Consider the following 14,230-nt stretch of genomic DNA (forward strand, 5'->3'; position numbering starts at 1 on the left):
AGTTTGTCATTTTCTCTTCTGCTTGAAGAAGTCCCGGTGGAAGATGAATTGCTGGGCATGCTGTGCCAGGGGAAGGCTGCCTGATTCATATGCACGGCGTGGCACGGAGAGTCGCCTTCCCCAGTCATGGGGAAAATGAATCCTGACGTCAGCCGCATTCAGCTCCGCCGCCAACACAATAGCGGATCCTGGCTGCCGCGGAAAATTTTTCTCCTGGCTCCTTGCAGGAGAAATGAAGTAATTAATAAGTTTACAATAAACCCTCTATCTTAGCAAAACACAGGTGAGGCGAGAAGCGATGCTGGAGAGCGACAAGGGAAAACACGTTCAGCCCGCTGGAAAGTTGCCTCCCGAGAGTGAGAGGATAATAAGTTGGGAGAGAACACACAGCAGGCTTGCGAGACGCCTCCGGTGGGGAGGAGACATGAGTTACTGCTCTGCTCCCTGGTCTCCCAGCAAGACTGATTTGTTCAACTAAGTTTAATATGGGAGAGGTGTGTGGTGAGGATGGGTGCTTGGCTGGGTTGTGGTGGTGTGGTGCAGCAGCTGTCCATGGCTTGGGAGCTGCTGGACTGTCCTGCTTTGGTCAGCAGCATCCCCTGCCCTGCTCATGGCATTATGCTGCTCCACAGTGAGTTCACTGGGATTTTTGAGAAGCTTGATATCCTTAAGGCTCACACATGGAAGCGTGGGAGTTTTTCATGTGGAGGTGTCACCATTGCAAAGCCACTTGGGCCAGCTGTGGGCCATGGAGAGGAGGAGCTCCCCAGTTTCTAGTTCCAACAGAGTTCAGGATGAAGCCACAAACCTATGGCTGTACCTGATACCACGGCAGCTCCCACCTCTGTCATTATCCTGCTTGTCTGAGCCATGAGGGAGCTGCAAGGAATAACTGTGACACTGAATTTCACTGTGATTGCTCCATCCTTTATGAGCTACATGGGCTCAGCAGCCCATCAAAGGCACTGCCACCGTGTTCACCATGCCCTGCATCCCTCCTCCATGAGTGCAGCCCCCAGGGCAGTGCAAAGAGATCCCACTTGCCACCACCCCAGGTGGTGAGGGCACAAATCCCATCTGGGTTTGGCTCATCACCCGCAAAGCTCCAGCCCTGTTTGTGGAAAATCCTCTTAGAAAATCTTGGGAGCTGGATAATAAATTTTCAGTTGATTGGAGGGGAGAGGCGGGAGCGCTCAGGAGCGCGTGTGTGCTCGCTGGGTTTCCATGCACACTAGCTGGGTTTATGTGCTGTAGGCTGTGAAATATGATTTATTGGTGCATGGCTGCAGGATTTTGTGTGTGTATATGTGTGTGTCAGAACACAGTCTTGTTTGCAGTGTTGCTTGAAGCTTCCCTTCACTCAAACTGCTTGTGAGTCCCTGCTCTGCTGCCAATCAGCCCTGTGCATCTGTGTGCATATGCAAACACCAAATGGGCACAGAGCTGTTGGGTAAAGCAGCAGAGCTCTGGGCTAAGGCAGGTTTTGCCAGATTTGTGCCTCTCCTAAGGGCACATCTCTGAATCTGGAGGTTTTTGCACCTGCTTTGTGTCTCCTGGCTCTTGGTGTTGTCATGTATTACTCACGTTGTCCTGGAAGTGTGCAATGCCTGAGAAGGAACCAGGGAAACCCTTTTGGGATGAGCCATGAGAAGTTTGGAGTTTGTGGATGTTAGTTTGGATCTTCTCCATGTAACACTACAGGAGCAAGGGAAGGAGAAGAGGAAAGAGAATTGGAGCCATGATGGAGTGGGTGGCTAGAGAGTGAAGGGCAGGAGCAGAGCAGGGGATGGATGGAAGAAATGGGATATGGATGGAAGGAGAAGCCACCTCCATTTCTGAGCAGCTGCAGTGCCAGCCATGCTGCTGGTTCTCCACTGCTCCCCTCTGCTCACTCCAAACAAACACCGAGCAGCACCTGCCCTTTTCATTTCCCAGCCCAGCAGTGGGCTCAGAGGCAGCTGAGAGTGGTGTGAGCTGGGCTGATGGGCAGAGGTGCCAAAATAAACCCCAGGGGCTGACAGGCAAGAGCCTTCCTCAGACATCACCGGGCTGATGCCAGACCCCTGCTGCTCGGGGTGTGAGAGGGCACAGCCAGGGCAGGATTGGTTCTGTTGGAGCTTTCAGCTGTTCAGGGACATTGGGAAAAACAATGGTTCTGCCTGATGCCAGGTGTCTGTAGCTAAGGACAGGAGCTGGGGAGGACAGAACAGGCTCTCTGTGCTGGTGTGAATCACATTCCTGCTGCCTGCTGTGACAGCAGATTCAGATTTAATCGCAGCGTCGCTAAAACTTGCATGATATTTAAGAGCTACAAAATGCACCCACTCTGATCAGGGGAGGGACATTAAATAAATAAATAAATAAATAAATAAAAAATCAGCAAAGCTTTTTCACGAAGTCTTTTTTAAATATTAAAATCCCATCCTTCCCAACAGGAAAGCTTTTTTCAGGCTAAGAGGAAAGACTGAACGGCATCTGATGATATCGCATTGACACAAGTGTCTAGAAAAATAGGGTAGGAATGTATGATCTGTTCTGAAAAAGGAACCATAGCTAATAGGAAATATGCTGATGCTACTTTTAATTTCATGACTCAGGTTTGCTGCAGAATTGATGGAAATCTGTGTTGGAGCTTGGTTACATTAAAACAGTTCTTGGCTGCTTGGGGGTTTTCCAGTTCTTGTTTCTCTTTTGGGGGATTATTATTGTAAAATCTTTTGCTACTCTGGAGGTTTGCAGATGTGATTTGAAAGGACAAGGGGACCATCTTTTATCCAAAAGAAAGAGGGGATTTTTGCTCCAGAAAGATGACTGGCCAAAGCCCAGCCCTGGACAGGCCATCCCAGGAGCCCCTCTTGTTCCTTCACAGTGTCTGTGTCTCCAGCCTTCCTTCTGTGCGTGTTTTCCCTCAGAGCAAGAACAAGGAAAAAAACAGAAGAAAAATACACTTTAAAGAAAATGCTGCCGTGTAATTTAAGGAGCACAAAGGCAACTTCTTGCTGCTGGAGGTCTCGGAAGCAGCCTGTGTCTTTGGTCTCCATCCAAACCACATTTCTCCACCAAAGCCCATTGCCTTGGGCTGTGTCAGTTTTGTTTTACATCCTCAACATGGGCTCAAGCCTCTACCAACCCCTTCATCTTCCCTGTGCTGTTTCCTGGCCTAGGCTCCAGCACTGATGAGTTTATTAGGGTTGCTAATTTTACCTGATGCTGCTTCCTTCTCTTCATGACAGGCTATGTTTTTTTTGAACTCTCCAGCTGATTGATTGAGCTCCCTTTAATATTCCATGTTTCACTTTGAATTCTCTTTGTTGACTGTTGCTTGTTGTTGTTCTGATTTTTTTTTTTTTCTTTAATCATCCCACTGTCTCTTTTTCCTTCCTGGTCCTTCTAATGCTTCTTCAGCCTGGAGCAAAGCCAGAGACCATCAGGAGGTCATGGAAACACAGACGGCTGTAGGATTTAAATAAGGACTGGATAATTTTATGACCATTAACAAGGCTCACTGCTATGCAAACCAAAGTAATAAGGGCAATCATATCTCATGGTTCAGGGAGCAAGTTGATTGTCTGCAGGGACTGAGAAGGTAATTCTGCATCCCTGACTCCCTCCAAAATATGATACAGTTGACAAAATGCACCAGGCAGGTCAAAGGGCTTGGCTGGAGGGTGAGAGCATTTCCCTTATCAGCTCTATTCTCTCACTCCATTGATGTGATCAGAAACTTCTGGTATCAGCATGGTGGGAAATGTTCTCCAGGCAGATGAAAGGCTCTGAAGGTTGGCAGATGAACCTTTCCTCTTAAGGAGCATCTGCTGAGTGACATTTGTGCTGTGTGATGGCAGATGCTTCACTTTGCTGGTAGTGGCTGCTTCACCTGCCAGGATGCCCCATAACCACTGCCCAGGAGTGCTAAAAGAAACACAGACCATGGATGTCACTTGGGTCCTTCAGTTTGGAGGTGCCTCCCACTCCCCACTGACCATGCACAGCCTTGTTCACAATGGAGTGATGGCAAATCACACTGTCCCTCCTTCATCTTTCTCTGCAGCATGGCTCTCCTGCCTCCTCCATGTTCCTGTGCCTTTCCTCAGCTCCTTTTGGGCTCTCCTCCCTCCTCCATGTTCCTGTGCCTTTCCTCAGCTCCTTTTGGGCTTTCCTGCCTCCTCCCTGTTCCTGTGCCTTTCCTCAGCTCCTTTTGGGCTCTCCTGGCTGCTCCATGTGCCTGTGCCTTTCCTCAGCTCCTTTTGGGCTTTCCTGCCTCCTCCCTGTTCCTGTGCCTTTCCTCAGCTCCTTTTGGGCTCTCCTGGCTGCTCCATGTGCCTGTGCCTTTCCTCAGCTCCTTTTGGGCTTTCCTGCCTCCTCCCTGTTCCTGTGCCTTTCCTCAGCTCCTTTTGGGCTCTCCTGGCTGCTCCATGTGCCTGTGCCTTTCCTCGGCTCCTTTTGAGCTCTCTTGGAGAATAGGTGCTGGGTATTCTAAGGACTGATTTTAAGAGATCACTGTGGTGGTAAAGCATAATTAACAGTCTATAGCATTGCTGATTTTTTAAATTACATGAAGGCAAAGCCTGGAGGTGTGGGATGGTTGATGGGCAAGTTGAGAGCCGCCAGCACTGACTGCCCAGCTCTGGTGGGTGACCACAAGGGAGGTTTGGGTGCTGTGGCCTGAGCTGGTTTGGGTGGCATCTCCCAACATGTGCAGCCATGGGCATGAACAGTAGGAGGTCACATCCTGGTCATCGTTTGCTCCCCAGCGTGGCAGCTTGTAGATGTCTCTGCAGAGTCTTGTCATGTCTCTTCCCTGATGGCTCTGCCAGTGCAAAGGGAGTTGTGAGCAACCCTCCCCTCTGCACTCCACACACAGAGAAAGTGCTCAGGGAAGATGGAAATCTCACCTGCACAGGATGCTCAGCTCGGGCAGGTAAGGTGGTTCTATGGGTTACTCTGAAGCTCCAGCCTCAAGCATGTCAGAGAGCCCACAACACTGACAGGACACTCCAGCCTGGCTGCACCTCCTCTCCCTTGCTTCTGTCCTTAACAGAAGGAGGAGAATGGCTCATGGGACTGCAGCAGGTTTGTTCCCAAGGTAAGGAAAGCACCAGGCCCCCCAAAGCCTCCTCACACACACCCTGTTTACATCACTGCCATTTCCTGGCTTCACAGTTAGCTCAGGACAGTCCCCACGTCCTGGAACCAGTGTTAAATGTAATGAATGATCTTGTCCTCCTTGTTTGTCTCCTCTTTAGTGTAACACTGTAATTAGCTTAATTACCAACAGATTCATATTTTTTTTTTTTTGTAACTTAAAATGGAAATTAAATTTTGCACCAGGTTTTACAGGCTGTTAACGGGAATCGAATAATCAAGCCTGACTCCAAGTCCTTGAAAATGAGTATTAAAAAAGGTCTGAATTTGCATATTCATATTTTTAATAGGGTTCAGAAGGTATATTTGCAACTGATGAAAAGGATTAATTAAGCTTAATTTGCATAGGAAGAACAGTTTAACCCCTTGCATCCTAACAAGGCAGAGACTGACAATTTGAATTCCATGGCTTGATGCTGGAGAGACACACAGGCTGAGAGCAGTGCCCTGCAAAGCGCCTTCCTTCCACTCCAGAAGGACAGAACTAGGAGAATACAGGATCCCAGCACCATCCTGACACAGCTGGTCCCCCAGTGCCCACAGCCACCTCCAGGTTTGGTCTCTATCTCTCTACCATGGTGGTTTGTGACCTGGGTCTTCCAGGGCAATGGCACCACGTCAGGCTTTGAGCTAAACATGCTGTTCCTTCTGCTGTGAGCTGGGCTGGGCAGCTCTGGCAGAGATTAAAGAAATCATTTCAGTGCAGCCAGCTCAGTCCCCTGAGCTGTTCACAGCTGGGCTGGCTGTAGCCAGGACACGGTGGGAGCACCATGGCTGATAGGGGCACCAGAAACTTCAACTCCTGATCTCATTTCCAATTTCCTTTTTTCTCAGTGAGATCCCACTCAGGAGTTAAAGACTCTGTGGGAATGTCAGAGCAGGGTGAGACTCGGTGAGTCCTGTCCTGCTCCCAGCCACCAGCCTGTGACTGGTCAGAACTGGTGACAGCATCCCAAAGGTCTGGGACTTGTGCAGCTTCAGAGGAAGGGTCACAGAGCTGCCTGCACCCAAACTCCCAGCTGGCACCTCTGGCGTGCAGAAATCAGCAGGGTCTTGCACAGCTCTGTCCAGTTGTGATGTAAGAAAAACATAAGCCCTGCCCATGTCCATGGTGAGGGAGTTGGAACTAGATTATACTTGACGTTCCTTGTAACCCAAACCTTTTTATGGTTCTATAGAACCCTCCCAAATCAATCTCTTCTCAGACTGGAAAGCAGAGTGGGAACGTTACGCTTCCCGGGGCCCTACAAAGAACAGAGCACAGCTTTGAGTCAGCGCCTGAATATTGCTAAAAAGTGGCAAAAAATAAATAAATCAGGCATTCATTTTGCTTCAGCAGGTGGTGTGCAGCGTTCCCGTCGTAACGCTTTGGTGGCGTGCGCCGCTAATTATTTTTGGGGTGGAATTTGCTGCGCGCAGCACGCGGGGTTCGTTAGGCAGAGATGGCTTTGAAGTGGCGTTCAGAATTAATGCTGGCACATGTAAATGTTCCTTGTGCCGTGGAAAAGCTGCCCATAAATGATGCGTGAGGTCCAGTGAGAGGGATGCTGGCATCAAGTCAAGTCAGGTGAGGGGAGAGAAGGAAGGAAGGAAGGAAGGAAGGAAGGAAGGAAGGAAGGAAGGAAGGAAGGAAGGAAGGAAGGAAGGAAGGAAGGAAGGAAGGAAGGAAGGAAGGAAGGAAGGAAGGAAGGAAGGAAGGAAGGAAGGAAGGAAGGAAGGAAGGAAGGAAGGAAGGAAGGAAGGAAGGAAGGAAGGAAGGAAGGAAGGAAGGAAGGAAGGAAGGAAGGAAGGAAGGAAGGAAGGAAGGAAGGAAGGAAGGAAGGAAGGAAGGAAGGAAGGAAGGAAGGAAGGAAGGAAGGAGCTGAGCATGAAGCTGTGACCAAGCACTGAGAGGATTTTGTATTTTCCTACTTCCAACTGTTTATTTACCAACATGCTAGAGAGCAGCAATCACTTCCTCATGCCTTATTGAGAAGCTCAGCTGTGAAATAACTAAATGAACCGTCCCTTTTTATTAGCCTTTGGACTGAGCAGAGGAGCAATGAGTTAATGGCTGACCAGTTTTTGAAGATGCCAAGCACATTACAAGTGCTAAGTATTATTTTTTTTTTCTGCAATGCTTTATTTTCCCCTCTGAACACTCATTTTAAATAACCCTTTCAATTACATTATCTGGTTTCATGCATTCTGCTCAGATTAAACACGGTGCCACTTACAATTCACCCACCTCAGTGGATTTGAGGTCTCTGCAAGTCTCATCTTAACCTTTGCCTCTCAAGCTTGGTAGAAACAGCCTTTGTTCTGGGTCCAGAATCTGCCCCAGCTCTGCTTTGGCTTCTTAAACTCGAATGCATCCACATCACTTTCTGTTGGCCACTGCAACCTCTGGTTCCTGGCTCTTGCACGCTGCTTTTCTTTCTTAATAACAGAACATCTTGCATCCTTCCCATTTCCTTCCAGCTAAATTAGCTCCCTGGATAAGCTGTCTCCTCCCACTTGCTGGCATCTTGTGATGTTTTGGTTTATTCTTTTTCTTTGTGAGGGCTCTGTGCTGTGCTTCCAGCAGATCTCTCTCCTCAGACCTGGATCTCCACCCGTGTACATCTGTGGCTTTGCAGACAAGTGGGACTGGCTCAGCCTTCGCACCAGTGGGTGAATCCATCTCCTGGCAGCTTCAGAGATGGACAGTCCAATCCTTCACAGCCACAGGTGGGCTCTCCTGGGTGTGCTATTCTCCAAAGCCACCCTGGGCCAGGGACTTCTCAGTCACCTGAGCCAGAAGAGCTTCACAACTCTATCCAAAAGTGTTTCGCCATCTCAGGTGGTTTCTGGAGCTCCCAGCTGTGCTCCAGCACCTCCATCTCTGCTTCTCCACTCCTCTTAGCTGTGCTGGGATATGTCTGGGCTTCAGGGCCCCAGTGTGAGATGGGGGGAGATCAGAAGCCAGCCCACCCCTCACCTCACTGTCCTCCCTGTCTGTGAGCTCTGCCAGGGAAATGCCAGGTTTGGAGAGGCCGTACCAGGCACCTCCCTCCCCAGCTTCCTGCCTTTCCACACCCACAGCCCCGGTGTCTGCAGGGCTCTTTTGGGAGCTGTGGCCTCTCTGCAGGGCTGGAGGCAGCTGTGGAGCAGCTCAGGGCCTGTCAGCTCACGAAGGGTTTGTCATTCTTGGGACTGCTGCGCTTCTACCTGGGATTTCCTAGGCAGAGATGTGTGTGTGTGCACCCTCTGTGGTGGGTGGGAGTGTTGGGATGATCTGAGGATATAACTGAGGGAAGGTTTGTATGGAAAGGTGATAAATTGCAGTGCCTGAGATGGCTGGGAAAAAAACCCAACTGGGTTTGTGTCGCAGACAACTTTTATGAAAAATCCTTTCCTTAGGATTTTTCCTCCTGAGAAGTTGGGAGGCCTCAGGAACAAAATGTAAACAATGGTTATCTGCTGCTGTGGAATGCAACAGGTGCATCTGGGATTGGTCTCATAGAGTTGTTTCTAATTAATGGCCAATCACAGCTGGCTTGGACTCTCTGTCCGAGAACGAAGCTTTTGTTATCATTCTTTCTATTCTTAGCCAGCCTTCTGATGAAACCTTTTCTTCTATTCTTTTAGTACAGTTTTAATGTAATATATATCATAAAATAATAAATCAAGCCTTCTGAAACATGGAGTCAAATCCTTGTCTCTTCCCTCATCCAAGACCCCCTGTGAACACCATCACAGGTTTGTGCACACAGCTCTTTGTCAGCCTGAGCTGAGCTGGACACAAGGGATGCTTCAGCTGGATGGTGGCAGATGGTTTGTGCCCATGGCCACTTTTCCAGGGGTTGTGGGCTCTGCCAGCCCCTTGGAGCTACTCCCAAGAGCTGCTCTGCTGCCACTCTCCAATCTCACTGCAACACAAATCCCAGCTGGGCAGGAGGGAACTTGTGGGACAAGCAGGCTTTAAGCTCCAGCTTCAGGGAATGGAAACCTTTGTGTCTAGGCTCCAAATGTGGTGGAGCAAGATTAATTAATTTAGCTGCATCACATGAAGAGCGCCAGTGTTTACTTGTGAGACCACAGAGGAGCTTTCGCAGTGCCCAGAGAGGCCTCCTGCATCTGGACGGGCTCGGAGCTGTTGATTGCAAGGCAGGAGATGCCCAAGGAGAGCTCAGTGCTGCATAAAAGCAATGCTGAGAGAGAGGAACAGCTTCAAGAGGCCCCCAGCAGGCACCACACACAGACTGAGGCATTCCATCAGATTTCTGCAGGCCAGGTGAAGCCAGCCAGGGGCTCCTGCAAGGATGGAGGAGCCTGTCAAGGCCGGGATGAGCCAGGCTGGAGGGCTGCTAGGAAAGCAAATGAGGTGGGAGGAAATGTGGATGCTGCGTGTGGGGCTGATTGCTTCCTTCCACAGCTGAAAACACTGAGGAATATGATAGACCCAGAGCAGAGCCCAGGAGATGAGCAAGACAATGCAGGGGACAACACTCGCAGATCTTAATGGATGAGACAGAGCAGGAGAGAAGAGCTCATTAGAAAAGGGCACTGCATGGTGAAGGGAGGACAGGATGTAAGCCATGTGAAAGCTGATAAAAGACAGAAATGGAAATCTTTTTGTCCCAAAGAAAGCAAGGATGGAGTGCATTAATGAGCTCTTTAATGGCAAGGCAAGTAAAGGTGAGCAGCAAATGGCTATTGCCAGACAGCTGAGCCGAGTGTGAAAAAACAGATGTTGGTGGGATGTGAGAAGTGATCGAGCTCGTACAGGAACAACAGCACAAGCCTGTGATTAACATCCCCACTGAATTATTGAAGAGGCACACACACAAACTCAGAGACTTGGCAGGCTCCTCTGGTTGCTCTGCAGGGACAGGGAGGTTGCAGGGGGATGGATACAGCCATGTTCACGTCCAATTTGAACCAAAGGAAAGGGCAGCAAAACTAAAGTGAAAACTGACATCCTGCTTGGCTTCTCCCCACGTGATGAAAATCCACATCCCTGGTACTTGTGTGTCTTCTTATCCCTTGCACAGAAGAAACTGAGTCCAGAAAAATGCCTTCACTCTGGATCAAATTGTTTCCCTCCATTAAGTTCTGGGCAGGGTTGGGGAAAAAGTGGGAAATGAGCAAAACTCCCAAGGCAGCATTTGTATGTTCTCTGCCACCCTTCTGGTGGTGCTGGTGAGCTGGCTGAGAGGGGTAAAACAGAAGCTGTGACACAGAGGAGATAGGAAAAATTGGAGCCTAAGTAAATTCAGGTGAAGCCAAAGTCACTGCTCCAAGCCAAGGAGCTGGGTTGGTTTCTGCAGCAGCACTGGCCATGCCCACCAGCATCTTCACCATCTTCAGTGCCTTGGGCACTGCTGGCATCAGGGGTCGGAGGTGAAGGAAATGAAATGTGCTCTATTCCTCTCTCTGGAGAACAATCTAATCTCAGAGAAAAAAATGCCCCAGGGTCCATGGTGGAAAGCCTGTGGTGAGGAAAATGGGAGATAGGAGCTGGAGGAGAGGCTGGGGCACCTCTGAAGCCCACACCTGCCTGGCCATGGCAGTGCTGCAGCCATGCTACAAGACCTGGGCATTTAAGGCAGGATCAGTGCTTTTCCCAAATAAACCCTTCATCCCCTCAAGTCCATCCCCTCTCCTCTCTGCTCTGTGCCCATCCTGTGCCTGTGTGCATCCACATTCTCACAGCTCCAAGCTTTGGGGAGTGTCACTGTCCCCAAAGGGCCCTGCAGAGGAGAGGGACACGCTGTGCACCCAGAGGAGCCAAAGCCAAGGTGAGCAGGTCCCAAAACACTCAGCAAGGCACTGCTGGGTGCTGGTGTTGGTCCTCCCCCTGACGAGAACTCATAGATGCAAATAAATTCTGACTTGGGCTCCCAAATTCCTGCTCTGCTGGCTGCGCTATAAATATCCTAACGCAGTGTGTGCTGGCTTCAATTACCCCATTGATCCGCTCTCCTGGGTTTGGTCCAGCCTCTCCACATCCATCCCATCCCATCCCATCCCATCCCATCCCATCCCATCCCATCCCATCCCATCCCATCCCATCCCATCCCATCCCATCCCTCCGCTGCATCCCTGGGCCTCTCCTTGCCCAAAGCACACTGTTGCTGACATCTTTTACGAAAAATCCTTTCCTTAGGATTTTTCCTCCTGAGAAGCTGGGAGGCCTCAGGAACAAAATGTAAACAATGGTTATCTGCTGCTGTGGAATGGAACAGGTGCATCTGGGATTGGCCCATGTTGGTTGTTTCTAATTAATGGCCAATCACAGTCAGCTGGCTCGGACAGAGAGTCCAAGACAGAGACTTTGTTATCATTCCTTATTATTCTATCCTTAGCTAGCCTTCTGAGGAAATCCTTTCTTCTATTCTTTTAATATAATTTTAATGTAATATATATCATAAAATAATAAATCAAGCCTTCTGAAACATGGAGTCAAATCCTTGTCTCTTCCCTCAACCTGAGACCCCTGTGAACAGTGTCACAGCACAAGGCCACCTGCAGCACAGTGTCCTCCACCCCTGCTGACCCCTCTCCTGCCAGCAAAGTGATTCATTGCTGCACACAGCTGCAGTGGTGTCTGCCCGGGGCTGAGTGCAGCTCCCGATCTCTGCAGAGCCACCAGGAGGAGTTTGGGGCTCTCGGTTCACCAAACCCAGCCCTGATTGAGGGAAGGACTGACCTCAAGGATGGGCAGAGCTTGCTGGGAGTGAGGGACATGCTGGAGGTGGCTGAGCTCTGCTCTGCCTCTGGCTGTGCAGCTGATGCAGCCTGGGCATCACCCAGGTGTTGATGCATGGGCAGATCCATAAGCACCAGTGGGGCTGGGAGAGGGATGGCTCCCTGGCAGCCCCAGGAAGCACTGCAGGTCACTGGAGGCTTGATTTGAGCAGAGTCAATGAATTCTGGCTGTTGTCTGGTCAGGGTGTGCATGGAGCACCTTCCCTTCTTAGGGCCCCTTTGCACAGACCCCTCCCATGGGATCTGTGCCTGGCTTACTTAGCTGAATCCATCAGGAGGCTCAAATGCTGGGCAGGGAGGGGGCAGTTCACACCCCCAACACCCACCAGCTCTGGGGGCAGCCCCCAGCTCCCCTCCCAAGCTTTGCTGCATCAGGGAGGGAGCTGGGCAGCACTGCCTGCCCCCCTGTGCTGCTCCACATTGTGTCTGTGAACGTGGCCTGTCCCACAGGCCATGCTGTGGAGCAGATGGACACCCCATGTGCACACCAGGGCTGGCAGGTGCCCTCGGGAATCCTGGCCTTAAATGGTGCATGTCTATATAATGGGATGTTTCTGTGCTAATTTACAGGTTTTTAAATAATATCCAGGCTCTAGATGCCACACAGGCTTTGTAACACATGGCAGGGTCCTTTGGGCCAGAGTGAGGACTGAGCCATGGGTAATGTGGGCTTGGATTTACTCCAACCAGAGCTGTCCTTGCTGGGGTGCTGGGGGAGGGATCAGAGGAAGGATCTTTAGTGCTGTCTTGGTTTTGCCCTTGAATTCAGGTTGTTGAGACAGCAGCAGTTCTGTGGACAGAATGCATGTCCACATAGCCCAGGGCTATGGCTGTACTGCAGGGAACTGTGAATTTTTGTTCCCCTAGCCTCCCCTCCTCTTCACTCCAACATGCCTTTCCTGTGCCCTCTCCTCTCAGCTTGGTGGGAGCCCTCTTCCTTTGGATGAGTTTGGGGCAGCAGGAGCAGCCTGGCTGCACAAGGGATCACCTCTCTTTGCAGAAGCAGCTTGAGAGCTTTGGTGGTTGAACAGGAGACAGAACAAAGAACAGAAACAGCCAGCAGGTCACAGGTGATGAAATCCCTGCTCTGTCCCCAGGTGGGTCTGTAAAGAAGCTGCCTTGGAGGGATGGAAGCTGCCGTGGACAGAGCTCTCCAGGCCCTGTGCAGAGCCAGCCCTGGGCTCATCCATGGGGTGGTGGCCCTGGGGACCTCTTCCCTTTGCTTGTCTGGCTTTTTTCACAGCTCGTTTTATGGCATCTCCTGCCGAGGGATGTGGAGCATGGCTGGCAGGACTTGCCTTTGCATGCACCTTGCTTTGGAGGGAGAGCAAGGGGCTGCAAGGTGCTCAGCAGCCCAGGAGCCACCTGAGAACTGTGGGGAGGCCCCACCAACAATGGGGTACTGGTGATGCCTTAGAGATGCCTTAGAGATAGAGAGGCCTGGACTTTTTCTAATTCTCCTTCTTTCCAGTAGCAGACCGTTTGCATGTGGGAAGTGTTTAATTTAGAAAGGCCAGCGCTGCTGTATCACATCCCTGTCGGTCTCTGTTGGTTTATCACCAGTGAAATCCTGGTGTGAAAACAGAATCAGGCTTTGATTTCATCTGCCCCTGCTGTTTTACACCACTAACAGCTTTGCATTTCGATAGCAGCTTTTATTCTAGGAGCTAAATGGGCTTCACAGACAGCCAATTAATTAATTGAGCCTCCCCAGCCAGCCTGTGCCCTCAGTGCCACAAGGAAGCATTTCCAGAGGAGGAAACAGAGGCAGACAAGCAAAATTATTGGCCCCAGCTAAAGAGCTGAGCTGGCTGCTGCCTCCACAGTGATGCCTCACCCTGCACTGGCTGGGCCATTGCTCCCAGTCCCATGGAGATGGTCCTGGTGCCTTTCCCAAACTGGTGTGGGAATGGTCTCAATGCAGAGATCAGCTGAGAGGGTTCTTTGGGTGTCTATCAGTGACTGTCAACACTGGAGCATCTGAGCCCAAATGAACTCATGAGCTGCCATCACTTTGGAGCACCCCAGCCTCTTGATAAGGAATCCTGTGGGACCATGAAACAGTGTCAGGAGGCCCCACTACTGTTTCCATCATCCGTCCTTGCTGAACAACTCTTATTTCTCCTGGCTGGGACCTTGAGCAACATGATTTAGTGGGTGGCATCCCCACCCATGGCTGGGAAGCTGGAACTAAATGATGATGATGACTTTTTATTTTATAATCCTAGATAATTTTAAGGTCTTTTCCAAGGTCTTTTATTTTTTTTTAAGGTCCCTTACAACCCAAAACATTCTGTAGTCCTATGAGGAGGCACTCAGGGTTTGCAAAGAAAGGCTGTTCCAGCTGAAAGGT

This window comes from Melospiza georgiana, chromosome 16 (assembly GCF_028018845.1).
Source record: "Melospiza georgiana isolate bMelGeo1 chromosome 16, bMelGeo1.pri, whole genome shotgun sequence".
NCBI lineage: Eukaryota > Metazoa > Chordata > Aves > Passeriformes > Passerellidae > Melospiza > Melospiza georgiana.